We start from the raw sequence: 13926 nt of genomic DNA, 5'->3' as shown, positions 1-13926 counted from the left end.
TGACATCCTTGACAGATGGAATTTCTAACCTGAGGACATTCAGTATCACACACACATCAGCCTGACTCCAGCTGGAGGGGGCCAAAGGGGAGTAAAGTTGGGTTGGGTCCCTCAAGCTGAGCATCTTCTCTGTCCTGGGGTTCTCGGGTGGTTTTAAAGGACAGGGAAGCACCGAGGCTGGGGGAAGAGGAAGGTTTTGGCTGTAGAACAAGGGGTCTCCATGCTCTGGTCCCATTTGCAGCCAGCTCTGAGAACAGGCTTTGACTGTTCACAGCCCTGGGAAGCTCAGAAGGATAAAATATGTTCAGGGCTAGGCACCTTCTTTGGAAAAATCACCCCAAAGTGACCCTGTGCTGTGCCACCCCATCCCAGTGCCCAGCTCCAGCCAGCACCTGGCTCACCTGGGGAGCCAGAGTGGCCTCCCCAAAGGTAGGCACTGACACCTCCACTGTCACCTTCCACTGACACCTCCACTGTCACCTTCTGCTGACATCAACATGCTCAGCAACTGAGAAATCAGTGCAAAGCTCTTTGCTGTGTGTTCACATCCAGGGTTGGCCCCAGGCTGAAGAGGCCTCTGTGTGTCCTGGAGTGATGCAATTCTCTGTCGAGGCAGTGGGCTGTTACTGCTATTGGCACTTAGGAAGCCAAATTGCAAATCTTGTTCTGCCCTAACGTTGCTTTTGTGTCTTTCCTCTCTGCTTTTCCGTCTGCGTTGTGCAAGGCATGAGGATATAGCCTGGGGGAGCAGCTGCTATAGAAAATGGTTTGTTTGTAGCAGGGCTATCAAACTCCTCCCCAGTGCTGAAGCAAATGCAGAGGTATCACAAGACCCCTCAGAAAAAAACATCATTTACCTCTGGCTTTGACGTTGCTGGTTCTGCAGTGAGGCCAAGGAGTTCAGTAGCTCTTTGGCCAAGCTGTTACATTTTCTTTGTACTCTCTTTATCCACAGAAGATCAGCAGGGAAAAATTAATGGGGTGCAGGGAGGGTTGTCCACGCAGCAGGGTGTTCTGCCCTACCCCTGAATCTGTGTCACACAGGTGTAAAAATATTACATCAGGGCTTTGTTACCCCAAGTAGAACCCCAGCACTGAATTTACTGCAGAGGTTTTGGATTGAAGCAGCAATGCCTCTGAGAACCACATGCCAGTCAGTTCACCTGTGCACTGAAAATTTCAGCAGTCAGTTACCCTGCACTGAAAATCCCACCAGGAACAAGCCTCTGCATCATCCTGGATTTTCCCACCCTGAAGGCCCTAAACATTACTAACAAACAACACATCCCTAAACTTTATAAATGGTGATACAGGTGTGCAAGACCATGGTGGCATGGATGGGATGGGGTGGCCAGCAGCAAGTTAATGCCACTTTTCTGTTTCCAGGAGGAAGCAGAGGGAAATGGGGAGGAGTGAGAGACTGACGAGAGGAGAGCACTCTGCTCACAGCTGGAGATGGCCAAGGAAAACTGGGGTGGCCACAGGACAGGCTGGGGGAAGAACAAGAGAGGCAAAGAGCCACAGAGTCCCTCCTGCAGGGTACCAAATGTGTGGTTCCTTGCTTCTGGGATTTGAGCAGAATAAACACCCAGACACCAACGAGGGACCCAACATAAAAGAACATTTCCAGAGGAACAAATATTGGTTATGAATAAGACTTGGGAGTGCTTCCCTGGAATGCACCTGTGCAAACGAGGAGAAAAGGATGAAACATCCCTCTCTTTGTCACCTCTTCTTGGAACTGAGGGTTTGGTTCCTGGGAGGGGAGGTGATCCAGGGGCTGCAGGTTGGGGGCAGGCAAGGTGGGAGGCCTTGCACCTGAAATGTTTTGGCCATGCAGAAGGGCTGGAACAAGGGATTGTCCTCCAGGTCCTTCTTCACTGCGGGAGCCTCTCTTGGCAGCGGCCGTGGCAGAGTTGTCTGTGACCCCTCTGAAGGTACCTCCTCTTCTTTCCTTGGCTAAACCCGACCTGTCTGTGCAGAGCAGATTTCTCCAGGCACGGCCCTACCCAGGATTTGCTCATAAAGGACAAAGTATTAACCTGACAGCTAAAAAAAGAACAAATAAAACGCGTGAATTGGCCCAAGCAGCTGCTCTGCCCCGTGTCCTGAGCTGCCACTGACACCAACTCTCTCCTGCTACCAGCTCTGGAAAACCTTCCAGAAGTCTGACACAGGTGAAACAAAGTGACACTGTGAAAAGCACCCCAGAAGTGCCATGGGAAGTTGATCGAGCAGTAAATCTGTGCAGAAAGCAAACTGCTTCTGTTTTCCTCCTTCCTTCTCCTCTTCACCCTCCTGTAGCCTTCCTCCTTCCACAGAGGGCTATGGCATTCTGGGGATTGATGGCACAGCTGGTACAGAGCAGGCCAGGGCAGCTCTCAGGGAACCCTCCGAGGGGTTCCTGACGTGCCTTGTACCCCACCAGTGGCACAGGGCAGGAGAGAAGATCCCAAACCCCCAAGGGTCTCTAAGTGGGTCCTGTTGCCGTGTCCAAACACCCCCAGAGACTCCCCCAGCCAAACCAGCCCCTTCCTCGGGTGTGGGAGCTGCTGGCACCGTGTCCAGCACTGCTCGGCACTCAGCACTGGGGGGGTTGTGCTCCTCGGCGTTTGGGGACCCGAGGAGAGGTTGGGACAGCCCGAGAGACCCGAGGGACAGCCCCTCACACCTCCCCCGGACCCTCCCCGGGGCTCCTGGAACAGCCACGTGCGGCTGCAGGGACCTCAGGCTTCCTCGCCAGGTGAGTCACCCTTTTCATGGAATAACAAAACATATTTACTCAGGAGGGTGACGAGGCCCTTCGGTTCCCCTGAGGGGGTGTTAATCAGCCTCCTCTCAGTGAGAAAGGGCCTTTTGTTTTCTAGACCTCACAGTTATGATTTTCATGGTCTGAAAGTGCAAGGCTCCAGGGAAGTCGCATCATGCTTGGAAACATCGGTGACCGTCAGAGCCGGTGGGGAGCAGGGAAAGGACGGGGAAAGCTCCGTGTCTCCACGCCCTGCGGTGGGGCTGGCGGCTGTGGCTGTGCGGGAGGGAATGGAAGATGGAAGAGCAGCGGTGCTGGCCCGGAACGTGCCAGAGGCGTGGGCAGGGCTGAGCACAGCTCCAGGTCTGAGCCTGCACACGCCGGGCGCTGCCAGGGGAAAACCACTGACGTCAAGGACACAGGATGGGGCCCCGCTGCTGCCCTGCACGGGCAGAGCCGAGGGGGCAGCACCAGGTGGTTCCTGCTGCCTCCCACGAGGAGTTACCTGGCTGTGGAGGTGGGGCACGGAGAAAAGCCCTGCTGTGGAGAGTGCTGTGTGGCACTGGTAGTTGACCATGTGCCAAAGAGCTACAGACAAGCCCAAAAGCAAACTGGCACCCCGAGGCTCCCTGCCCCAGGGATGTTGTTGATGCTCAGCACACAACTGTCCTGAGGAGCTGTCCCCCAGGATCAACGCCTTGGATTTCTCTGGATTGTGGATTTAAACTTCCCAGAAGTTTAAAGCAAGCAAAGGAGCACAGCATAGCTGTCCACAGCCTGCATCTGCAGGTGCATTTTGCTCTCAAAACCTCAAAGAATTAGAGACTGAGCTCTTCTTTCCTTAGCAGCAAGCCCTTTCCCTGTAGCAGCTTTTGATGGATCATTTCCAGTGAGGAAACCTCACATGGGGAGTACCTGCCTCCCTGTTGCTGTGGGAAGGCAGGAAAAGGCAGCACAGGTTGTCCCACATGGCATCATCCATCGTCAGAAGCTGGGACGTCATTGTCCAAAACTTTCCTTAGAAAGATGCTTCCAGGATCCACCCTGGATCCATCCATGAGCCATCCCCCATTGAAGTCAGGCAGTGAATGAATCACGAAACCTCCTGGCTCCCCACCACAGACATATTTCAGCCTGTGCCAAGTGACACCATCCCCTTGCAGAGAGTCACCACAGTCCCCCTGGAGCCACCTCTGCCAGCAGAGCCCTGAGGACCCTCAGCTGGGTTGTTTGAGGGGGCTTTGCAAACTGGGGTTCTCAGGAACCAGGGGATCTCCCCAGTGCCTGCTCCAGGCCCCTCAAACAGCTCCACAAGGACAGCGTGGTGTGAAGGCACAGGCCCTGGGGCCATCCAGGTGGGAAGTGTTTCCAGGGGAGCAGCAGCACTCCTGCTGCTGTGGTTGAGCCTCTGGGAGCTGTTTCTCTATCCTCTGGTCTCCAGGCACTGCCTCAGGCTCTGCTCCCAGCCAGGCAGAGCCAGAACACCTCGGACACCTCCAAAGAGCACGTTAGCCATGGATCAGTGAGCACTTCCACACTCCTGTACGTGATCAGTGACACAGGCTGTGGAGATGCTGCCTGAAAAAACCCCACACTTGGAGCCCTTCCAGGAACTATCAGCACTAAATCCAAGGGATTTTCAGAGGAGACTGTCCTGGTCACTCCCAGGCTGAGCTGCCGGGCAGCAGGACTTGCCCAACCCAGTAAGCCAGCAACAGTTTCATCATTGAATCCATAAGCTGGCTCAGACTCGCTGGCCACTGGCTATCCCAGGGGAGCTGAGTGCTGGGAGAAGCCTCCAGAGTTCCTCAGCAATGGGGAACTCTCCTGGAGGAGCAATGCAGGAGGAGAAATCCTGGAGGTGTTTGTGTTTGTGTGTACCCACAGATAAAGAGGCTTCTCTTCTGCAGAGTGAGATCCTCAGGGGTTTGTTTCCCATCAGCGCAAGGCTGGGCTGTTCCTGCTGCTCCTGCCATAAAGAAACCTGGCGTGCTGGCCCTAAACCCAGCTGGCAGCTGGGCTCACAGCGCAGGTGGGGATGGGCTGAGATGGAGCCATCACACCTGTCCTTGTTTGTGCTCCAGTGACCTCTCAGCAGAAGCATTTCTGCACACGCTGACAGCACGGCGATGGGAGAGACATTAACCTCTGAACTATAGCTGCTGACAGCTTCCAAACAAATAATCCTGGTAAAGTTCTCTTCTCCAGGGTAGGAGAGTTGCTGGAGGTTTCACGGTGGTGGAAGAAAAAGAAATGAAGCCCAGCTCTTCTCACTCTGCCTCCTCTCCTTCCCACCTCTGAACTGTGTTTTTAACTAATACCACCAGTTTTTCCTTTTTCAGGAGTGAGACTCCTGCAACCCCAGGGCATGGAATCTTGAAACAGCTTTTGTCTTGGAGCTGGCGTCTCTGTTATCAAGGTGAACTCAAGGAGAACAATTGCTTTCCACACTCACTTTTCCCCTCCACAGTCAGCTCTGTTTGCTCTAGCTGCGGTGCCCCACACCAGCACTGATAGGGATTGGCAGTTCAGGGGAATTGCTCCCATATCTGTTCAACGGAAAACACGTAAACCCTGCGAGGAGGGAAGGGAGAGGATTCTGGGCACAGCCAGAAGTTAATTACACCTCTTACTGCTAATAGCAGGGGTGAGGAGGAATGAGCAGGGACGGCAGGAAGGGGAAAGGTAGAGCCAAGGTGTGCTGGGGGCCTCCGGATGGGTGCAGCAACAAAGGGCTGGAGAAGAATAGGCTGATTATTCTGGCTTTACTGGGATAAAGTGGGCAAGGATGGTGAGGATCATTCAGTGCTGGAGGGCTGCCAGGGGCTGTGAGTGGGACAGGGAAGTGCTGAGGGCTGCAGCTCCCCCTCTGCAGCTCTGCAGGGGCAGGCACATGCACGTTTCCATCTTAGAATGGCTCAGCCCCACTGAAATCTGTAGCAGCCTTTGAAGGACTGAGGATCAAGCACTCTCCCAGCAGCTGTTCCCAGATTTTTCCTGGGAGAAGTGCTTGGGACAAGCTCTCAGGATCCGTTTCCCCCACTGAATCCCACACTGGCTGTGCACAAAGTGGTCCAGTGCTTCTTGGGAAGTGGCACCTTCCCTCAGATCCCTGTAGCCCGGGCAGCACCGCACTGGGAGTCCCAAGGTGCTGCTCCAGCCGTGTCTGCAGCCCGGGGGGGCAGCGGCACTGCCGGTGTGGGCTCACATTCCAGGGGACCCCGGACAATGGGAGCATGGTTGGTGACTGCAGGCAGTGCCAAGGGCTGACTCACAGCTGCTGACACTTGTCACACTGAAAGCATTTTGGTATTTATGGAGGCTGTTTCCAGCCGCAGTGCGGGCACAGCGGGGCCAAAGGCTCCCGCCTTCCCCGCCCTCAGCCCAGCCCGCAGCGCCCTGGCCCGGCTGCTGCCAGGGCAGCAGGATGGGAAGGGCACCTGGATCCCCCCCGGCCTCCGGGCTGGGCCACTTCCCCGTGAAGAGGCAGCTTTGTCCTGGCCAAAGCTCTCCCACACAAGTCCATCCATTCCTGTCCCACACAGTCCCGAATTCTTCCTTTGCAGCCTTTGCCCAGGGATGCAAAGGGCTCTCCGATGGGATGGTAAGGCCATGGCATGGGAAAACTGGGAACAGCTGCTGGGAGAGTGCTTGATCCTCAGCCCCTCAAAGGCTGCTACAGATTTCAGTGGGGTTGAGCCACTCTAAGATGGAAACGTGCATGTGCCTGTCCCTGCAAAGCTGCAGAGAGGGAGCTGCACCTCCCTGTCCCACTCACAGCCCCTGGCAGCCCTCCAGCACTGAGTGATCCTCACCTATCTCACCATCCTTGCCCACTTTATCCATAAAAATAACAACAACCCGTAATAACCTGATAGCAGGGACAGCTCACAGGAAAGAACCAGCACCCTGAAACCCCTCCACGGGACAAAAAAAAAAAAAAAAAAAAGAGGTGCCTCTTTATTAAAACTTTCTTTTGGGGAACCCATTGCTTCATCTCTTTCCAGCCCCTGCCCTGCTATTGTCCGAGCCTGCAGGAAAAGGAAGGAGCGGAGGCCCCCGCGGTTCCTTCCTGCCGGAGCCGGGGCCGGCCGGGGCCGCTGGGCTGCGCTGGCCCCGCTCGCCCGCTCCAGCAGCCCCCGGGACCACCACGATGACAACTTCCACAGGACCGCACTCACTGCCGGGCAAAGGAGAGGAAGCTGCTAATGGGCGCTAATGGAGCTGGGAGGATCCTCCCGGGAGGCAGCCGAGCTGTCCTGGAGCGAGAAAAGCGGCGAACAGCTCACTCGCACCTCCACGGCTGCTCTGGCTGTCGCTCTCACACATCCCTCGGGGTTACAGCTTCAGCAGATTAGGGCAGAGGAAGATTTGCAGCTCCAGGCAAAGCACGGAGGCAGGTGGGTTGGGAAATCGGAGGCCAGTGCCACTGCTGCGGGGGATTTTGGGGATCTCACGCTCTGCCTCAGCAGCATCCCATTCCCGCCAGGTAACACCGGCATCCTCCTCCGAGGAGCTCTCAGGTGAAGGAAATAGTGCCGGGGCTGGATCCTGAGCACAGGGATGAGCCTGACCCAGTGCCAGGAGTGTCACGCCGGCCTCTTTCATTTCTCTTTTGCCAGTAGGAATTTTCAAGATTTTTCTCATGACAAAAAATGTGCCGTGGGAAAACAGAACAAACCAAAAAGAATTTACAAGAACAAGACTGTTTGCCCCTGGTTTTGTTGCTGTCCTGCGTGTTTGTGAGTTGCACCTGTGCTCCCTCCATCTCTCCCCGGGGATCAACCACGGTGTCACGGCTCGGCATGAGGAAGGGATCAGCTCCCAGACTTTCTCCGGGAAGCGACCGCTGCAGTGCCCTTCCCGTGCTCCGCAGGCGGGTCATGCTCTATTTATCGGCTCATTTCCATACCCGAGTGCTGCAGTGCTGCTTCCTCCAGCCCTGCGAATTCCAGTGCCACGGACTGTGCCAGCAAAACGGGACCGGGAACGAACTCGTGACATTGGTCTGCTCGCAGCCCGAGCATCACTTTGGGCTCGTTTCTCTCCCTCTGTGACACACACTGGGAGCTTGGTTCCCATCTCCAAAGGGCCCTGAGACCCTCAGGAGGTACCAGAGCAATGAAAAGTGTGGTTCTCCTGCCTGGTTTCCAGCTGGGCTTTGCCACTGTGTTGTTCAAGATCTGGAGGAATGGGAATTGTGCTCGGTGGCCACTGACAGGGACACCAGGATTTACCTGGTGTGAGGCTGTGCTGGAAGGAGAAGCTGCCAGCTGCAGCCAGGAATATTTTTTGTGGATTTCCTGGGCATCACCTGCTCCCTGTGGTAGTGATGAGAAGGGAAGTGAGAATAGCATCTGCCTGGGAGGCACGAGCACATCTGAGCACCGAACTGAGCTTTTAGACCCTTAATGAAAATACTGAGGGGCACCAACTGCTCCCCTTGCCCCAGAGTGACACAGCACACAGCTCTGAGACAGATTCAGGAACTTTCCTGGGAGATGATACAGGGCAGAATAAACATACAAGGTTAATTGAGGCTTGATCCTGGTGGCATCTGCAGCTCCTGCATCCTGCTGCAGTTCCACTCCTGGCACTACTGTGCCACAGTGACAACCGTGTTCATAAAATCACACACTCATGGAATAATTTGGGTTGCAAGGAACCTTAACACCCGTCCTGTCCCACCCCTGCCATGGCAGGGACACCTTCCACTATCCCAGGGTGCTCCGTCCAGCCGGGCCTTGGGCTCTTCCAGGGATGGGGCAGCCACGGCTGCTCTGGGCACCCTGTGCCGGGGCGGTTCTGCTGGTGGCTGTGGTGGCTCGGGGGTCTCCGGCGGGCCCGGGTCTCCCGGTGGATGCGGTGGCTCGGGGGTCTCCGGCGGGCCCGGTTCTCCCGGTGGGTGCGGTGGATGCGGTGGCTCGGGGGTCTCCGGCGGGCCCGGGTCTCCCGGTGGGTGCGGTGGCTCGGGGGTCTCCGGCGGGCCCGGGTCTCCCGGTGGATCCCGCGGTCTCCGGTTCCCCCCAGCGGCGGCGGGGGCCGCGCTCGGCTCGGGGCCGCCAGGGGGCGCTGTGGGTGCAGACCGGGGGGGGGCGGGGCCGGGGCGCGCGCGGGGAGCGCGGGAGTGCGCGTGCGCAGGTGGGGGGGGGGCAGGTGGGGACAGGAGAGAGGGACGGGGACAGGTGGGGACAGGTGGGGACAGGTGAGGGCAGGTGGGGACAGGTGGGGACAGGTGGGGACAGGTGGGGACAGGTGGGACAGGTGGGACAGGTGGGGACAGGTGAGGGCAGGTGGGACAGGTGGGACAGGTGGGGCCAGGTGGGGACAGTTGGGGCCAGGTGAGGGCAGGTGGGGACAGCAGAGAGCGGGCACAGGTGGGGCCAGGTGAGCACGGCGGGTCAGGAGGGGATGGGCGAACACAGCGGCGAGGCAGGGCAGGGTTCCCTACCTGGTGCCCGTGCTGTGCCGTGCAGGGCAGACACATGGACAGCATTTGGGGGGAAATAATCCGGAAGTGTTCTGTAAGGGGGTGTGGGAACCTTTCCTTGAAAACAGATTTGCTGTCACCGAGTGTTTATTTCCATAAGTCCTGAGGGGGTGGGCTCTGGCCCCCGCAGATAAAAGCCAGTCGCATAGGTGGGGCGAGCGGGGTTGTTTTTGTTCGTTTGTCTTCTGCAGAAGCCACAAAAAAGGACTTTTTTTTTTTCTTTTCTTTTTTTTTCTATGCAAACAAGGGGGAAAAGGCAAAACGCGAGTGGATAAATGCGTGCAGAGCCGGGGAGGTTTCAGTTTGCAGGGAGTGGGTTTGGGGGGAAATGGGAGGGTTGAAATGGGAGGGTTCAGTTGTTCCTCACAAACGGGAGGGGCTCAGAGGGGCTGGGAGAGCGTCTGAGGGGTTTGGGCACCCCCTGGAAAATGAGCCTGAAATCGGCATGTTTCTGCACTAAAGGCTGTTGATTTTCATGTGCATCTTTGCTGGCAAAGACAGAATCAGGGACTATCCTGAGCTGGAAGGGACCCACAAGGATCTTCCACTCCACATCTTGTCCCTGCACAGGACAATCTCAGCAATCCTAGCAGTGCTGAGAGTGTTGTCCAAACACTCCCGGAGCTGTGTCAGCCTTGGGGCTGTGACCATTCCCTGGGGAGTCTGTTCAGTGCCTGAGCACCCTCTGGGGTAAGAACTTTCCCTGATATCCAGTAATTTCCAGTGAAATAAACAAATATCCAGTGTGACTGTCCCAGACACAGCTCCAGCTGTTCCCTCTGGTACCCGAGCAGAGATCAGAGCTGCCCACCTGGAGGATGTTGAAGAGCCCAGTGCCCTGAGCTGCTCCTCCACTCCCTTCCCCTCCAGGTCCTTCACCATCCTCACAGCCCCCTTTGGATGCTCTCAAACAGCTCTAGATCTTTATCTTTTACAGGAATTCCTCCAGAGCCATCTGTTTGCACGGCGGGGTTTTAAGGTGACAGAACCTCTCAGCAGAGGGATCTTTTACTGTCAGAGTTTCTGTCCCCGCCTCTGCCAGCTGTAGCTTCACCTCGGTGCAAAATTCACACCTCTGCAAAGTTCGTTGTCACCTGCATAGCGGTGAAAAACCTTCGAGTCACTGATCGCTGAAGTGACAGTGTTTTTCTCAGTTCATCTGCAAATTCAGAAGCTGAAGCCACTCGTTCTTGTGTGGTGAGAGATTGAAAAGCACAACGAGGCCTCGTCGGGAAGAGGGTATGTTTGTAAAGCTTGCTTGAAATAAAGCATCTTCTGCTGCCTGACAAATCCCATTTTCCAGGCTGGGATTTTTCCAGAGCAGCTGCACTGGAGTTTCCCACAGGGGCCCACGTGCTGGGAGGTGGCTGGAAAAGGCCATTTATGCTTTTCAGAGTTGTCTAGGAAATTTGGGTACAAAGCCAGCGGAAGGTGCTCTGTGGGAGATGTAATTTTTATGGGAAGATGTAGGAAACAGGATGGAGTTTAGCACTGAGAATGGAGTATTGAAGTCACATGGGAGAGGCATGGGCTGATCCAGAGGGAAAAGTCAAGTGAATCAAAGCCATTCAAAATCACTTCCAATTAGATTTAAATGAAACCAAAGGAGAGCAACTCCACTTTTTTAGCCTGATTGCCGACAGGGATTCCATATGATATCAGTGATACAATCTGAACCCCCACCTTTACTTCAGGGTAGGTTTTCCCGAGTTTTCCCCGAGTCCTGGCTCGGAGGGCGGGAGGTGCGTGTGGATCACTTCCCAGCCGTTCCCACATGGTGTCAGCAGCTCTCAAGGAGAGCGCTGTGCTCGCTCCTGTCCCTCTGGGGAGTTCCGAGGTTTGGCTGGGAGCCCTCTCCCAGGAACAGGGAACTCCTGACCCAAGGCAAGAGCAGAGGAGAGTGGCTCTGAGGGAAGGAGGAGGAGACCATGTCCCTGCTCTCCCCCGTCCCAGCTTGCTGTCTCTGCTCCCAGGATGGCCGCAGCCAAAGGGGGATGGTGACCACAGGCTCGTGTGGATGTGCTGTGGGTCACTCAGAGCCTGTCTGGGCTGTCCTGTCATTCCTGAGGCTGGCACTCAGGGGAGGTCAACAGTACTTTGGGAGGTTCTTTCTGTGCTGGCTTTTCCTGTAATCTCAGATGTCAGGGGAAAGTCAGAAGTATTCCCATCTTGGTCACTGGAGCTCCATCTCATGGTGTGTTTCAGGCCGTGTGCCTCCAGGGCTGCAGGAGGAAACGCCCTGTGAGGGAAGGCTCTTTCTGCACGGGTGGTTTAAAGGGGGCTCATTTCCCTGCTGGAGCTCAGGAGCAGGTCCTCGGTGGGGCTGGAACGTGTCCCAGAAGTCCCGTGGGAGGGAGAGCTTTTGTGCAGAGCTGCTGCCTCACGAGAGCATCACCTCCATGCCCTGGCCCTGGGGCAGCTGGGACAGGCCCTGTGGCACAGCTGTGGGGCTGCTCCTGATGCCTCGGCTTTGAGCTTTTCTATTTCTCAGATTCTGTGCTGCTTCAGTGTGTGCATCTGAGCTTCATATTATGGGATGGTGAGCTCTGTTCACAGAGTAGGGAGATAAAACAATTCCTTCTCCAGCTGGGCACCAAGGACAAACGATCCAAATCCCAGCCCAGGAGCACAAACAGCGTGGGCTGGAGAGAGAAAAACAAGGATGGGAGTGCATGGGCTGGAGCTGGAATGGGACAATGAACTGCAAGGTGCAAATGGAGCAGAGCTGGTCACAGTGAGAGACCTCATGACCAGTTGTCCATTTTTGTGACCATTCTGGGTTCACCTGGGGTGTAGCCCTGGCTGGGCTCTTGTGCTGCCCAAGGTGGATCCATTGAGGCCTCCTTATAAATCCCTACTTTAGCTCCTCCAGTCTCTGTTCTAGGTCAGCCTTCACAAGGCATCACTCCCCATCCTGAGGTCCCTCCAACCCAAACCATTCCATGATTCCATGGTGACCTTGTCTGGTCAGCGGCTGCAGCCCGGGCAGAGCCTGGAACATTCTGCCCAGTGGAGGCAGGAGGCTCTGGCAGCTTTTCAGGGCTTCTCTGTGGTGTTGTGGAGACCTTTTCTGTCTTCTCTGCAGCTCCAAAACAGCCTCACGCCTCCGGCTGCTGGGGCTGCGCAGGCAGCGCTGGCACGTGAGGGGAGGGTGAGGGGGCCTGCCAGGAGCTGCTGGCAGCACAGCTGGATGAGTCTTGTACAGATCTGATGCCTTTCCAGCCCTGCTGCAACCCTCCAGAGCCTGGTGGAAGCCACGTCCGTGGGGGCCCAGCTCTGCCGTGCTCCCCCTCTGCCCACAGTCCGGGGGTGACGTTTGAGCAGGAGCTTTGTCCCTACCTGTGTCCCCCTGGCGAGGCAGAACCAGGACCTGCAAAAGTGTGAAACTCTTCAAAGGGACTCATGCAAGGCAGCCGAGGAGCTGAGCCTGGGTTAGTCATCCATAAAGGGCTTTGTTTTGTTCCTCTCCCATTCCCCACCCTGGCACAGGGGTTGAAGCTCTTTCTCGCTGCTTGGTGTGGCCAAAACTTAGAAGGAACACATTATCTCCCAGGGAATCAGTCACCTCTGCCCTGAAAACAGGAGTTTCTCTCTGTGCAGCCCTAACAGCCGGGTTTTGCCCCCGTGGGGTTGGATTCTGCTGTGATTGCCCTGGAGTGAAACCAGGGCTGCTGGGACACGTGTGTGTGTGTGTGTGTGTGTGTGTGTGTGTGTGTGTGTGCTCACTGAGCTTCTCGTGGAGGTGGGATGTTCCCTGATGAGAAGACAAAGCCATGCAAAACCTGCAGGATCCAGGAGCTGGAACTGGTGAAATTCTGATTTTGGTACAGAGCAGCATACACAGACTCCAAATCCTGGAAGGCCTTTTTGTTTATTTCACTGGAAATTACGTGGCCATTTCCTCTCCTGCAGGATGATTCTGGACATTAGTGTTCTCCTTCAGTCACAAAAATTTCCCAATAAAGCCCCTGGTCGCTTGACAATAATTTTAGTGCCAGCACTCAGCAGCACAGAAAGGAAAGTAGCTTTCTGCTTGTTTGGTTTATTTTTTTTTTATTTTTTTTTAAGACAATTGAATTAAAAACAAAGCAGCAGGAAGGGAAGTTTCAGTTCCTGCACATGAGGAGTCTTCAGGGGCTCAGCAGTGACAAATGCCTGAGCTGGCTTTGCAGCTGCCCTGCACGTGGAGCCAGAAGGCTCCTTATCTGTTCAGACCTGAGTAAGGTTTCTACAACAAGCTGGGGCAGTGACAGGTGGTGATTGAACATCAGCACTTGACTTTCTGCTGGTTTAGTATCAATACTCAGCTCTGCAGAAGTGGGGTCTTAGTGAAAGTGAAAAAATAACTTTCATTTTGGGCAGGTCGGTGGCTGCCACCGACAGCTGGGCTTGAAAACTGGCGATTTCTGCTAAATCTGAACGTGTGGAATTGTGCTCATTTCAGCCAGAGGCTGTGAGGGCTCCCATGTGTGGGATGAGCACAGAGCCAGGGATATTCTGCCTGGTTTTAGTGCCTGGGGAAGGAGCAGGATGGGCTGGGCTCCATGAGGAGGAGGGCTGGGGACATGACCCCCACTAGCAGGGGATTGTGCTGCTGTCACTGACTGCAGCAGGATGCTGCTTATCTGGTTATTTTTCCTTATATGTTGTCCCCTGCTTGGTGCCAGCAGTTGGCTCTGAGCTCATC

The sequence above is a fragment of the Vidua macroura genome, chromosome 27, assembly GCF_024509145.1.
Source record: "Vidua macroura isolate BioBank_ID:100142 chromosome 27, ASM2450914v1, whole genome shotgun sequence".
Taxonomy (NCBI): Eukaryota; Metazoa; Chordata; class Aves; order Passeriformes; family Viduidae; genus Vidua; species Vidua macroura.
The sequence above is the reverse complement of the archived record's forward strand: the minus strand, read 5'-3'. Positions refer to the sequence as shown.